This window comes from Pleurodeles waltl, chromosome 3_1 (genome assembly GCF_031143425.1).
Source record: "Pleurodeles waltl isolate 20211129_DDA chromosome 3_1, aPleWal1.hap1.20221129, whole genome shotgun sequence".
Taxonomy (NCBI): Eukaryota; Metazoa; Chordata; class Amphibia; order Caudata; family Salamandridae; genus Pleurodeles; species Pleurodeles waltl.
The window spans coordinates 1,650,701,304-1,650,716,111 of NC_090440.1; the positions used below are offsets into that span (position 1 = coordinate 1,650,701,304).

Genomic DNA, 14,808 nt, shown 5'->3' on the forward strand with positions numbered 1-14,808 from the left:
AGTCATAGAATCTAGTCTAGGGAGATATAGTGGAGTATTGTAGAGCAGAATAGAGGAGAGTGAGGTTGAGTGGAGTGATGTAGTGTACAGTGGAGTACAGTGTTATACAAGGGAGTGATGTGGTAAGTCGTATCCTGGAGTATCATAAAGTGAATGGCATGTTGTACAGTGTAGTGGCATGTAGAACACTAAAGCTGAGAGTTATGCAGTGTAGAGTCGTCGACTGGAGTGTGATGAAATGGAGAGTATTGAGTGGACTGTGTCTAGTAGAGTGTCATAGAGTGGTATAGAGTATAGCAGAGTGCTGTAGAGTGTGGTGGCATTAAGTGGATTTCAGTGGAGTTGAGTGTCATATAGTTCAGTGTTGTCAAGTGTAGTGTTGCACAGTGGAGTGACGGAGTGTCTTGTACAGTGTAGTGTTGTAGAACAGAGTATCATTATTTGTGAGAACACAGTGCATGGTAAAATGGCATGTTACAGTTAGTGTACTCTGGTTAGTGAGCTGAAAAGAATGTTTAACAAGGTCCACTACTTATAATAATGTAAAGGTGGTAGATAAATTGTAAATGAAAGTTATGACTATAAAGTTAGAATTTTTAACGTTTGTGCAGTTAAAACTCGGTTTACATAGGGAAAACATTTTTTCCTAACTATAGCTAAGCTTTAACCTTTTTTTGTCATTGAATTCCAATATTGTTTTTCACATTTTTAATAAAAATGTGTTTCAAAGAGTATAGTCCAGTGTAGCAAGTAGAAAATTGTTATGTGGAGTGTCATACAGTGCAGGGGAAGAAATGCTGCAGAGACTGGAGTATTCTAGACTGGAATCCAGTAGAATAGAGTAGAGTGTAGTAGGGTATCATACAGGGTAGTAAAGTTTTATATAGGGTAGTGGCATGGTGTTTTATTTAGGGGAGTCAAGTATCGTAGAGTGGAGCAGCAAGTTGTACAGTGGAATGGCATATTGTACAGTATTGTGCTGTAGTCTGACATAGAGTCGAGTAAAGTGTTTTAGAGTAGAGAAGGGTGAAGTAGTGAATCATAGAGTAGTGTTTAGTCACATGGAGGGTTGTACAATGCAGTGGAGGAGAATGTCATAGAGTCGATTGCAGTGTCATGTAGTGGAGTGACGTATCATAGAAAGAAGCTGAGTGGCGTGGCATTGAGTGTCATACAGTGTAATAAAGTGTTGTAGAGTGGACTTGTATACAGTGGGGCAGAGTGTCAGACAGTGGAGTAGTGTAGAGCAGAGTATAGTACAGTGGTGTAAGGTGGGATAAACTGTAGTAGAGTGAAGTAGGGTGTAGTGGAGTGCACTGGAGTGGGCAGTGTAGAGTGGATTAAAGTGCCATAGAGTGGAGTGGTATGTCCTAGTCTACATGATATAGAGTATAGTAAAGTTGATTGGCATACAATGGTATAGAGTTCAATGGCACTAAGCAGCATAGAGTGCATTGGCCTACAGTGACGTATTGGAGAAAAGTGGAATATTATGTCAGAGTAGAGTAGAGTAAAGTAGGGTGCAGTGGCATACAAAGAGTTGCATTCAGTGTCATATAGTGGACTAAAGTATTGTAGAGTAGAGTGTTGTACAGTGGTATACAGTAAACTACAGTGTTGTACAGAGGAATGAAAGAGTATAGACAGAAGTAAACAGTCAGAGAGTTGCATACAGTGTAGTAGAGTGTTGTAGAGTGGATTTGCATGGAGTACAGTAGGCTGTGAAATTGTGAAATAGAGTGGATTGTTGGATAGTAGCGTAGAGGGAGGTAGATGTCTCATATAGTGGAGTGGAGTTGCCTGGAGTGGTGTAACGTAATGTGGAGTAAAGTACAATAGAGTGTATTTATGTGTGATAGAGTAGAGTGGCATTGGGTGTAGCATTCTGGCGTAGCATAGGTAGTAAGCTGTTATAAATTGGAATAGAGTCTCATACAGTACACCGTGGTGCTGTGTTGAATAATAAAGTGTCAAATAGTGGAATTGAGTGTTGTACTTTGGAGTGTATGAGCATAGAGTGGAGTATAGAGTTGGACGGTGGAGTGTACGGGGATAAAGTGGAGTAGAATGTCTTTACATGGAGTGAAGGAGAGTGTCATACCATGGAGCAGTGTAGAGTGGAGTGGCATACACGTTAGTGCCATAGAGTGTATTATAGTAAAGTGGAGTAGCATACGGCGGAAAAGCATACAGTGTAATACTGTACAATGGAGTGTAGAAGAGTGAAGTGGCATACAGTGGAATAGTGTAGAGTTGGGTATTGTATATTGAAGAGGTGTATCGTGGAGACAAGGAAACTGTTATAAATCATAGTGGCGTCTCATACAGTAAAGTGGAGTGTTGTGTCATACAGTGTTGGAAACTGTCGTAAAGTAGAGTAGAGTTTTGCACAATAGAGTGCATGGGCATTGAATTGAGTGCAAATTTGGATAGTGGAGTGTACAAGGATACAGTAGATTAGAGTCTCGGAGAGTGGCATGAGTGTAGTAGAGTTTTATGGAGTGGAGTTTTATAGACTACAGGACACTGGAGTGGCGTTGAGTGGAGTAGCATACATTTGAATGGCATAAAGTGGGATAGTGTAGAGTGGAGTTGCATAGACTGAAGTGGTGTACATTGGAGTTATGTACATTGTAACTGCATAAAGTGTAGGAGCGTTCAGTGGACAGTTGTAAAATGTAATAGCGTGTAGTGTAGTAGCGTACAGTGAAGTGGTGTAGACTGAAGTGGTATATTGTGGGGTGGTGTAGAGCGTAATAACATGCAGATGAGTGGCGTCCAGTGGAGTGTGGTAGAGTGGAATACCATACAGTAGAGGGGATAAGATTGAAGTTGTGCACAGTATAATAGCATAGAATGGAATGGCATACAGTGGAATAGTAGAAAGTGGAGCACAGTGGAGTGGTTTAGAGTAGAACAGCATATGGTGTAATAGTGAAGAATAGAACATCATAGAGAAGTGTGGTGTGCATTGGAGTGATGTAGACTGAAGTAGGGTACAATGGAGTGGAATTACAGTGAAATAGCAGGTAGTGGAGTGGCATCCAATGGACTAGCGTAGAATGGAGAGGTGTAGAGTGTAGTGGTGTACACTGAGTGGTGTAGAGTGGAACAGAGTATAGTAGAGTGGCATACAATGGAATAGAGTAGAGTGGAGTGGTGTACAGTAGAGTGGAGTAGACTGGAATAGCAAATAGTGGAGTAGCGTATACTGCAGTGGTGTGCTGTAGACAGGAGTTAAATACACTGGAATGGGGTAGAGTGTAATAGCATACAGTGGAGTGGGGTACAGTGGAGTGGCATCCAATGAATTAGCATAGAATGGAGTATGGTAGAGTGAAGTGACATACACTGGAGTGGCATAGAGTGAAGCAGCATACATTGGAGTGGCATACAGTGGAACAGCATAGAGTGGAATGGCAAACTAGAATGGTGTACAGTGGAATATCATATACTGGAGTAGCATATAGCGGAGTGGCATACAGTGAAGCAGCATAGAAGAGGTGTGGAGTGGAGTTGCATAAAGTGTAACAGCGTGGAGTGGAGTGGACTGGCATAGAGTGGAGTTGTGTACAGTGTAATAGCATAGAGTGGACTGGGGTAGAGCAGAGTGTTGTACAGTGGATTGGAGTGGAGTAGTGTATAGAGGAGTAGTGTACAGTGTAGTGGCATATAATAGAGTGGTTTAGACTGGAGTGGTGCACAGTGGCGTGGGTCGGAGTCTAATAGCATACAGTGGTGCGCCATACATTGGAGTGCGTCCAATCGAAAAGCATAGATTGAAGTATCTCGTAGTGCCATCCACTGGAGTAGTGTAGAGTGGAGTAGCATATAGTGGAGTGGCACACAGTGGAATAACATAGAGTGGAGTGTCATACAGACGAATAGAGTGGAGTGGCGTACACATTTCTTTGAAAATCTGATTTAAGTATTGCAATGCCTATGAGTGACACAAGGGTACCTCAACTCAATAATACAGCTAGGCCTTAGCTACATTTTGGGACATGGTATACCGTGATAACTTTGCAGCCTACAGTGCTACATGGCGATGACAAGCAAGAATGCAATTGGGAATGCTTGTTTTTGGGAATGACAAGCCAGCCATATTGTTTCACTACACTTTGGCTGTGTTCAGTGTTAGAGCCTAAGATGTGGGTGAGCAGTAGGACCCTACATATTACCACTTTATCAAAGTGGTTATAGGTAGGGAAATGTATTTAGATATTTTTATATATTTTTAAATAAATTTAGCACAGTATTTTCACAAAATTGAAATAATTTCTCAGTCCTCAAGAAGCAGTGGTTATATCCTTGTAACACATAGTACCTGGGATGCGTCAAAAATAATGAGGCACGGTGGCCGCAGAGGAGGAAATGCGCTGAAAAATAATGTGCTGCATCGGATTTTCCGGCACAGCACAGACGATGCATTGTTTCTATCCACACTGCAAGGTGATGCGTCGATTTCCTGGAGTGCAGCCTTGGTTCCTCACTGCGATGTGGGGATATTCTGACACCCAGGGACGATACATTGAAAATCCTTGATGTGCTGATAGAAGGAGCAGGCGCTGCATCAATTCGGTAGGGCATGCAGCGAAATTTCAGCCGTGAGGCAGACGCTGCTTCAATTTCTGCAGGTGTTGCATCGATTTTCTGATGCACAAGGATTTCCTGAAGGGACAAAGTCTCTGTTGGCCCTGAGACTTCAGAAACAGGAGGAAAACTCAATATAAGCCCTTGGAGAGCACTTTAGGAGGAAGGCAGAGTTACCCTGTCCCCTTACACCATTTATTACATTTATTATCTGCACCGGGGACCATGTCCTGTAACATAAAATGGCAGCTGCAACTTTCTGGTCAGGTTGCAGCTAGCCAATCATAGCATTCCTGGTGGCACATACATTCGCAAATATGCCGAAATCATCGCAAATTCGCTGCAGATAGATATACACATTTGAAATTCTGCTAAACTACTGAATGGCTTTACATCAAATAACCAAAAGCACAGTCTGTGTACCAAAGGCTAGCTTTCTGCCAAATTTGGTGCAATTCCGTCTAGTGGTTCAGGGTGTAGGCGTGTTATACTCATATGGGCATTAATATGGGAAACACACATTTTTTTGCCCACCTTTTTCTCGGCCCCGCTTGACGGATCACCCAAAACTTTCCATGCACAGCAAAAACCACTGGGGCACTTTTTGGGCAACATTTCGTAATGATTCGTCAAACAGTGCTAAAGATATAGGCAAGTCAAAAAACACTCATTGTATGGAAACATGGTCCTAACTATAACTACCTAGAGGCTATGTATATCTATGTGTATATATACACTTAAAAACACCAAAGTTTACAAGGATGTCCCAGTCGGCTCCCTGACTCCTGCAGGAGCCCACATTGCTCCCACATGCAGGGAGCTGCTGGAAATGCAGCTCTCTGCGAGTGGGAGCAAATGCTTTCATCTCTTTCCCTGCCTATGCTATGACAGTTCCCGCCAAGCAAAAGCAAACGCTCTGCTTTCAGCAAGCAGGAGTTGTAAAAATGATCCTTCTTGTTGGAAGCAAATATTTTATCTCTTTCCTTGTCCAGAGACATGGCTTTGGTTTTTTTAAGTTTAAAAAAAAACACCACCATTAGTATCCCTGTAAACATAGCTCAGACCTGCCACTGCAGTGTCTGTGTGTGCAGTTTTAAACTGCCAATTCGAGTTGGCAAGTGTACCCACTTGCCAGGCTTCAACCTTCCCTTTTCTTACATGTAAGACACCCCTAAGGTAGGCCCAAGGTAGCCCATGGACAGGGTGCAGTGTATGTTTGAGGTAGGACATATACTAATGTGTTTTATATGTTCTAACAGTGAAATACTACCAAATGTGTTTTTCACTGTTGCAAGGCCTATCCCTCTCATAGGTTAACATGGGGGCTGCCTTTAAATATGATTAAAGCGTATATTCCCTTTGGGAACGGGTAGACATGGAGTGTGGGGTCTCTGAACTCACAATTTAAAAATGTATCTTTTAATAAAGTTGATTTCAAGATTGTGTGTTTGAAAATTCCACTTTTAGAAAGTGAGCATTTTCTTGCTTGAACCATTCTGTGACTCTGCCTGTTTGTGGATTCCTTGTCTGTGTCAGTTTGACAGTTGGGCTGTTTGCGCCTCTCTCTAGACAGTGACACAAAGGGAGCTGGGGTGTAGTCTGCATAGCCTGATGAGCCATCTGTGCTAGGAGGGAAGGCAGGAGTGGTCACTCACACCTGAAAGGGGTGTTCCTGCCCTCACACAATTCAGTCTCCAACTCCCTGGTGTGTGTCTGGGGCCTGGGCAAGGCAGGATTTCACAAACAAGAGAGACTTTCCTTTGAAGTAAGCCTACTTCAAAGGCCAAAACGGGTTACAAGAAGAGCACACAAAACCACAGACTTTAGATAACTTCTGGAAATCAAGAGGAACCTCTGCCTGGAGAAGAGCTGAAGAGCTGAGGCGAAGTGCTGCCCTGCCTGGAACTGTGCTTTGTGGAGCTATCATGCAGTTGCTGCTTCTGCCTGGTGAAAGGAGACAAAGACTGGACTTTGTTGTGCATTCCTGCTTGTGAAGAAATCTCCAAGGGCTTGTCCTGAGCTTGCCTCCTGTTGTTGGACTCTCTACTGAGACTCCTGCCCGGCCAAGTGGTGCCCTATCCAGTTCCTGGGGCCTTGACAGGTGAAGCTGGCAGACCAAGATTGAAAATCCACGCAAGACTGCTGTGCGGGGAAATTTCTGACGCAACCTCTGAGACGCGGTTGAAGTAAAAATGTGCTGCCGGCTTCGTGGCTGAAATCGATGCTCTGCCTGCAGCATGGCTGGAAGATCAATGCAAGCGGCTGGAGAAACGACGTGCCACAACGCTAACGGAGGCTGGTAACATCGCAACCCACACAGTGCGGTTTTTCTGATACCGTGCAGCAGGAATTTTGATGCAAATCTTGCTGGGAATGGAAAAACTACGCAATGCCTGCCTGGACCTGAGTGCTTGCCCAGATCGACGCATCGCTCTCCTGCGGAGAGAAAAAACAACGCACGCCGACCCGACCGGAGAAGGAGAAACGATGCACAGTCTCGCTTGCGGGTGATAAATCGCCGCATCCCTAACCTTTTTTGACATACACTCACCCGTGCGTGTTATTTTGATGCTACCCAGGTACTTTTCTGTACTAACAGTGTTTTTACTGTTTACAAAAGGATTTAAGACTCTTTTGTTTTTAAAATTAATACCTTTACATATATATGTTGGATTTTTGTCGTTTTGGTCTTGTTTTGTTTAGATAAATATTTCCTAATTTTCTAAATCTGTGTTGTGTCATTTTGCAGTGTTTTCACTGAGTTACTGTGTGTGTAGGTACAAATACTTTACACCTAGACTCTGAAGTTAAGCTACCAAGGGGGTGAGTGGGGGTTAGCTGATGGTGATTCTCCTTTACCCTGACTAGAGTGAGGGTGCTTGCTTGGACAGGGGGTACTCAGCAAACATAAAAACCCACCTTCAAATTTCACAAGAGGTAGTGCACTGATACGTTATAGTCCATACAAATTATAGCCCAGATTAAAAATGGCATATAATCCATAACATCTTTATTCTCTTTGATGATAATCATTGTGTACCTCAGGTCATCGTATTTTTAACTGATCCCAATGTCTTAATCAGTTATCGCCATTAAGCCCAAATAGATGACACCTCATCTGATGTCCTTCAGCCTCCCGCTACAGTGGTGTGCGGTCTTACATCCAGAGAATCACTCACCAAAAAGGGCCTTTTGGGGAAGAAATCAAAGATGAGTGGAATTGAGTAACGAGTTGTCGGACTGGAGAAGACAGAATTTTAATTAACCTGAGCAAGCTTACATGTGGTGAACAAAACGTGTTGGCAAGGACTTGTTGACTCGTCCTTCATGGAGGACCTTGCTGTGCAGCACCACAGCTTTCCAGAACCACAGCAGTGCAACACATCCGCTCCTACGTTAGGGCGGAGGAGCGCCTACCCCCCTGCCGCCAGCAGCAGCAGCTGCAAATCACCTTTAACAAACAAATTTATAATAAACCATGTTAATTATCATTTTGTTTGTTAAAGGGCCGGGCCATTGGGGATGACGACCACTCGGCATGTATGTTTGGCCGGCCGCCTCGGGCAGCAACAGGATTGGCTGAAGGGAGCCTTTGCTTGCCTGGAGCGCCGAGGGAAAGAGGCACGGCGTGATGGAGGAGGTAAGTTTTTATTTTTTATTAAATGTGAATGCCCCGCGTGCCGCACCCGGCCCGCCCGTTCTGAGGGAAGTGAGCTGCGACAATGCAAAACAGTAACTGTAACAACCTCCCCACCAGCTCTTCAAGAATGTATTTCTCCTGTTTCTGAAGGTTTTAATATTTTGAAAAGCCCATAACAGTAAGTGCAGCTTCGTTTGATAACTTAGGTTTCTTCTTACAGATTGGGATGGGGGGTCCAAATGTACAAAGCCCCTTTGCATTTCTTAACGGTCAGAATTTGTATTTCGGGCTTTTAAGAAATGCAAAACTGCCTTTTCTTATGTACTAAGGGGCACATGTACGTCCCATTTTTCCTGTTGCAAATGGCCCAATTGGTATGTACAGACCCTATTTTGAAATTAGGTAATCTATTTACCGAATCACACAATAGGTTTGTGAGTCACAATTAGGAAGGACCGTTCCCACGAACCAATGCCTGCTCTGAAATAATGAAATGAAAACTTTTAATTTTTGAACTGCATCTCGTTTTCCTTTAAGGAAAACGGGCTGCATTTAAAAACAAAAAAAACTGCTTTATTTAATAGCAGTCACAGACATGGTGGTCTGCTGTCTCCAGCAGGCCACCATCCCTGTGAGGGCGGCCATTCCCAATGGGTATGCAAATTGCAACCTACCTCATGAATGTTCATGAGGTGGGTCATTTGAGACCCCATTGCGAATCGCAAACAGTGTAAAGTACACTGTTGTACATAAGTTTTTGCGACTCGCAAACGAGTCGCAAATTGCGAGTCGCAAAGCTCAGGGTTGTACATCTGGCTCAAAGGTCTCTTAAAAATCGCAAATTGCGATTTCTACCCTGCAGAAATCGCAATTTGCATTCACAGAATACGAAAACGCAAATAGGGATTTCCTATTTGCGCTTCCTATTCTGATATATAAAGCATTTCCTAAATGCGACTTGAGCATTTAGGAGATGCAATTACCACCGACATGAAGTCGGTGGTAACCAGGTGCAATTTAAAACAGGCAATTTCAATGCAAAGGATCTCGCATTTGCTCAAGTTAGAGCTATTAGTGTTGTAAAGAAAATAAATGCAGTGTGATTGCACTATGTAAAATGCAGCTCGATCGCGCTGCGTGGAAAATAAACAGATAGAGTAGTCAGGACCCCAGGCTGAAAACATCGAGCCTCGTATGTTTTTAGTAGTTTACTGGTGCTGTGTAGGTGGGCTAAACACCAGAAAAGGCATGACGTATGCATGCCTTTCACAAATGAAAGCAACCAGATTTTAAAAGGCAAGCCCACGAACCAATGTAAGTGACTGACGTGACATAGGCATGGTTTGAAGCCCAAAGAGAGATTACAGAATGGATGGAGCGCTTTGCGCTTGCCCAAAAAAAGCACCCCACAGCGCTTTTTTTTAATTGCAATAGAGCACACACAAGCCCCTTGGATATATGTGTGCTGTACAGGTGCATCCCTATTTTTGGGGTGCACCGAGGGGGGGCCTTTTGCCTTTTATCATCCTTGGTTTTGCATTTGCTTAATAGCGATTTCTTATTAAGAAATTTCTATTTAGCAAATGCAAAACCGACCCATTGACTAAAATGCTATGGAATTTCTTAATACCGATTTCCTAATAGTGATTCTGACTTTGTAGGAATCGCTATTAGGAAATCGGTATTTCTGTACATAGCATTTTGCATTTCTTAAATAGCGATTTCTAGGAAGTCGCTATTTAAGAAAAGGAAAATTGAATTTTTGTACATCTGGCCAGGGTCTTCTATTCTGAGTGAAAACTTTTCTGAGTCTTTGAGTTTCAAAAGTTAATGTCAGACTATTGTATAATTGCGACCCTGCGTAGACAGGTTCGTGTGATGGGGCTTTAAGCAAGAGGTCTGTGTTCTAGAAGAAAGTAGTTATATATTTGAACTTTGCGCTCGGTAAGATATGGCCTTATTACATTTGACATTAGTTTCATTTCACTATACTCTCCCTCAGAACGCATGTGCGTTTTGGCCGGCCGTCTCTGGCCGGCCAAACACACATGCGCAGTAGGCTCTCTCCAGCCCAGCAAAACATGTACTCCCAGCTGAGGTGCATTCCAAAGTGGATTCTTCCACGTAGGCTATGGCATGTCTCAGGTGTCTGAAATGTATTGGCGTACTTTGGTCCAGAATGAAGCCTCACTGATTCTTATGAAGGAGTGCTGTGATACTGGTCAGCAGCCTATTTGCCAATAGTTTGGAGAGCACCCTTTGCGACAATGTTCACCATGGATAACAGGATGTACTAATTAAGCTCTGCTGGGTCTTTGTCAGGCTTAAATACCATGTCTATAATGGCGTTCTTCATGGTTTCTGCCAGGGTCCCCGTCTTCCTGGCCTCCTGATATACTTCAGTGAGCCTACTTACCTCTATTCCTGTATATTATTGATAAAACTCCAAATCCATCCTTACCGGGGCATTCCAAAGGGGGAGTCCGTGTATAGCACCCATCACCTCTATAGCAGTGACCTCTGATGTCAGCTGTTCCCTGCCTTGCTCTTATGTACTCAACGCGCTCCAGAAACACCTTTATCTGCAGCATATCCTACTGGATCTACGTTGTGAACTAGAAGAAGAGTGCAAAGGTACGTTCAGGCAGAGTTGTAGAATTCCACCCATACCTTTACACTTTACTGTGTGAATCGGGCCCATTACTTCCTTTTGTTATAAGTGGCTTTCAGATACATATTTTACCCTACTTCCCCTGCAATGATTTTTACTGTATTTTCACTGTATGTCTCACAGGTGTTTTGTGCACTTCTATATCCCCTTTCTGTGCCGCCGCCTATGCTGGTGATTTAGCTTCCACATCAAAGAAGTACATTTTACTTATCTACTAATACTCAAATATGAGTTTTTGTACACATACCTTCCTTTAAAATGAAAACCACATATTTTAGAAAGTCTACAGTGCACGCTTCAACGTTGCTGTTTTATTCAAGTGATATGAATGGCAAAGGTACAAAGTTCTCAACAACTTTAAAAAAGGTCACTTGTTTTTAAGATGAGTTCCTTCTTTTGTGATTTTTGACAGTTTTTGTCTATGAAACTTCTGTAATTGGTTGCCAGAATATTTGATTCAAATAGAATAGTGATCATTACTCAGGTTTGCAAAAGATGAATCTTCATTGTTATAGAACAACGTCTTTCTTTAGGCAGAAACTACACCATTTGAAATAGGCATTTATCTTCCCTTTTGTACAAAAGCACATTTTGAACCGCAAAGGACAAATGAAGAGACCAGCTAGAAAACGTTCCAAGATCCTCGCTGTGATTTCTGAAACCTTTTTACATAAAATATTTAAGCTCCATTCCTAAAATATGCTTGCTTGGCCTAATTATCTACATGACTTTAAAGACCCTACAAGGGACACCGATTGTAGTGGCCTCTACTGCTCTTTGTGAAGATATTCAACTACAGGTCAACTGCCCCAGTACGTTTCTCCTAAGGCACCACCAGGCATGATTGCTTCAAAAGGATGTTCAAATGCTTATTTCACAAAGGAATATCAAAAACAAACATTAACCTTTCAAAGTATGATCTATTATTCTACAAGGGTCCTGGATAAGATGTTTTGCGTAATATAAAAAATATCAGAAAAATTCAAAGAGAACCCACATCCTAAATGCATTCTATGTTTTCACTCTGAGCAGCATTACAATCGGTATACCCCTCATAACATGCATGCATACTATCTGGTGCAAATTTGCATTTGATACTTGCAAAAGTGAATTAAGTAAACGTGTTAGCTTAGGTCTATTTGATTAAAAAGAGTTTGGTCGAGTTTACAGCATACAAAAAAATGCAGTTTAAATTTGTAAACATTTTTGTAAAATAAAAAACATGTAAAAATATAAGATTCAATTTACTCGTGTAAAAGTCATAATTTATGCATGGTTCTTAATTAGGTTACATCTGATCCCTCCCTAAACAAACATCGCTTAAGTGTCTCAAGGAACAGTTCTAAGCATATAAAAGTCACTACAAAAATATCCACTACCACTGTTTTCATAGCCACAGGTTTCTGTACTTCACACATTTATTAAAATACACCAGTCGTGGACCAGGAAATTGAATATATATTAAAAATAATTTTGGAAATACTTTTTTTATCATTTTAAAATATTCCACACTATTTCCTTCCTCTATAAACTAGGGTGACTAGTCTCACATTTTCTGCAGCCCTTATGAATGAACCGTCAAGCTTTCACTTAGTTGAGCAGATAACTCTGGAAAATGCTCTTACACATTTTTTACCTACCAAAATATGTTGCACCTAAGTGGGTGTGCCTCTTATTTTTATTGGATTTCCCTAGCCACTCCTTTGAGTTACCTCTGGGGATGCTCACCAGTGACAATGAAAATAACATTTAAAACTATGTAGGTTACAACCATAAGCAAATTATTTACTCGCAATTCACTTTCCTATACGAATTAAAAAAAAAGATGTTAAATGCAGAGGGGCTGACAAAAGCATAACGAACTCTTGTGATAACTGAAACATTCCTTTGTAAATCAGGCCGCTAGTGACTTTATTCCAAAGTGACCAAATCAAATTAACTCCTTTCATTATAGCAATCTCAAAGTTAGCAATGATCAAGGCAAGACTCAAATTCCATGGCTACTCTGATGATAGAATTAGAATTGTGTTCCCAAGCTGTAGCTTATACAGAAGACAGTTCCCTTCCTCTAGCACTTATAGGGTTACAAAAACATTAAGCCAATTTAGGAAGTTACCCACAGAGTAGTCCATACTGGAATGATGGTAGTTCGCCTGGAGTTAATGCAGTGTGGATACAGTTGAGGTACAGTCCTCGAGAAAGGAGTAATCAAGCAAAAGGACAAATGTCAAACATTTTTGCACTTAAGTGTGTCTGAAGATATCCAGGACCTGCATAGCTTTCAAACACCCAACTCGGATGCTAAATTATGCTACTAATATACCCATTTTCATTCTACCATCAATGGATCTGGCCAGCCTTGAACTGTTTGGTCTTGTACACTCTATATGATGGCTATCAGATTTAAGTAGGAATCATTTGACTCCCCTTCCCCCGGGCTACGTACCATCCCACTTCAATGCCACTATTACCAAATAAGCAGATCTGCATCAGTTAATAAAAACTATATTGTGCAGGAGGATGGCAGTTCCTGTGCAGGAGGAGGAATAAAATATACGAGCTTACAACATATGCTTTTTAACCTGAAGAAGTCAGGAGATCATAGAATGGGTCCTGTACCAAAGAGAGCTAATCCCTTCTTCTGCATTCTTTTTTCAAGATGGTTTCCATGCCATTACATTTTCCATGAAATCAGCCAGGCACTTTTCTGTCTGCTCTGGATTTGTAATGACATTTACAGGCATTTCCCATTAATCAAGACTTTCATCAGAATCGCCTGGTCACCATAGAAAACTCTTAGGGGCATATTTACAAGAAAGTGGTGCATTAGTCCCGATGTGTCACTTTTCTTGCATCACCCCTGCCCCATCTAACGACTATATGGTTGCGCCATATTTACAATACAGCGCACCATGGCAGTCATTAGGACAATAAAGTCAACATTTTTGATGCTATTCTGGTGCTTTGCTACACTAGTGTCAAAAAGTTTGAGGCTGGTGCAGCAAAGCACAGTGGGGCACATTGATTAAAATGGGTGAGTCATTTTAATGTCTGCTCTGAGCAGGCATTAAAAATGAAGGAAAAAATGGTGCAGTAAAATGTTGAAAATTTCACTGCAAACTTTTTTCGGGCCTCCCGGCATCAGAACACCCCCTTGCATATATAACACCTGGCACAGGCACAATGTGGCGCAAGGGTTTACAAAGTAGCGCAATGCAATACAGCACCGGAGAAAGGCCTTCTAATGCCACCTTAGCATAAAAAAATGACACTGGGGAGGTGCAAGATGGCACTAGGTGCTTGTAAATATGCCCATTAGTTTCAGTATGCCACCCTCCCTTTCGAAAGAGGGAGCCAGGACACACCAGCATGGGATATCTAACGCAAACAATCAGTCTCAGGGCACAGCTGAATATTTTCTCGTTGGTAGCAGAATAATGATTGGGAAGAAAAACTGAGCTAGAGGATGAGCTCTCTTTGCAAACTCCTTCTGTTTATATCCTCAAATCTTCTTCACAATATAACAGACATCCAGATCGTCTTCTCAAGCATTCCATTTACACTTTAGTTTACAACAAGCATCTCCTTGAGAATGATGGAGTTATGCCTTGTATCTTTGATAGCCCAGGAGCCTGTTACACGCCTTCCAGCTTCTTCCCCTGATCACATTAGACCTTTTGAATTTTCAGGCACAATAGTAGGAGGTAATCCTGGTAGATGGATTTTGTCCTTGCAAACTATTGTTTCCACTTGTACTCAGGTTAGCCCAGAAGACATTCTGGACATTATCAATGCATCCCATTTGCTTCACACAAATTAATCTCCAATGGCTCTGCTGCAACTTCACCTCTACATTTGGATAATGAAAAGTTGGACCCTCAGAACAAGAACTGTAAATGTTGAT

At 42.0% G+C, this 14,808-nt stretch overlaps 1 protein-coding gene across 1 annotated transcript in view; it reads right to left on the reverse strand.

The window, feature by feature from the left end:
- LOC138283610 (dynein axonemal heavy chain 11-like) overlaps positions 1-14,808 on the reverse strand; it is a 2,790,563-nt gene that overhangs the window by 1,314,137 nt on the left and 1,461,618 nt on the right. The window lies entirely within an intron of this gene.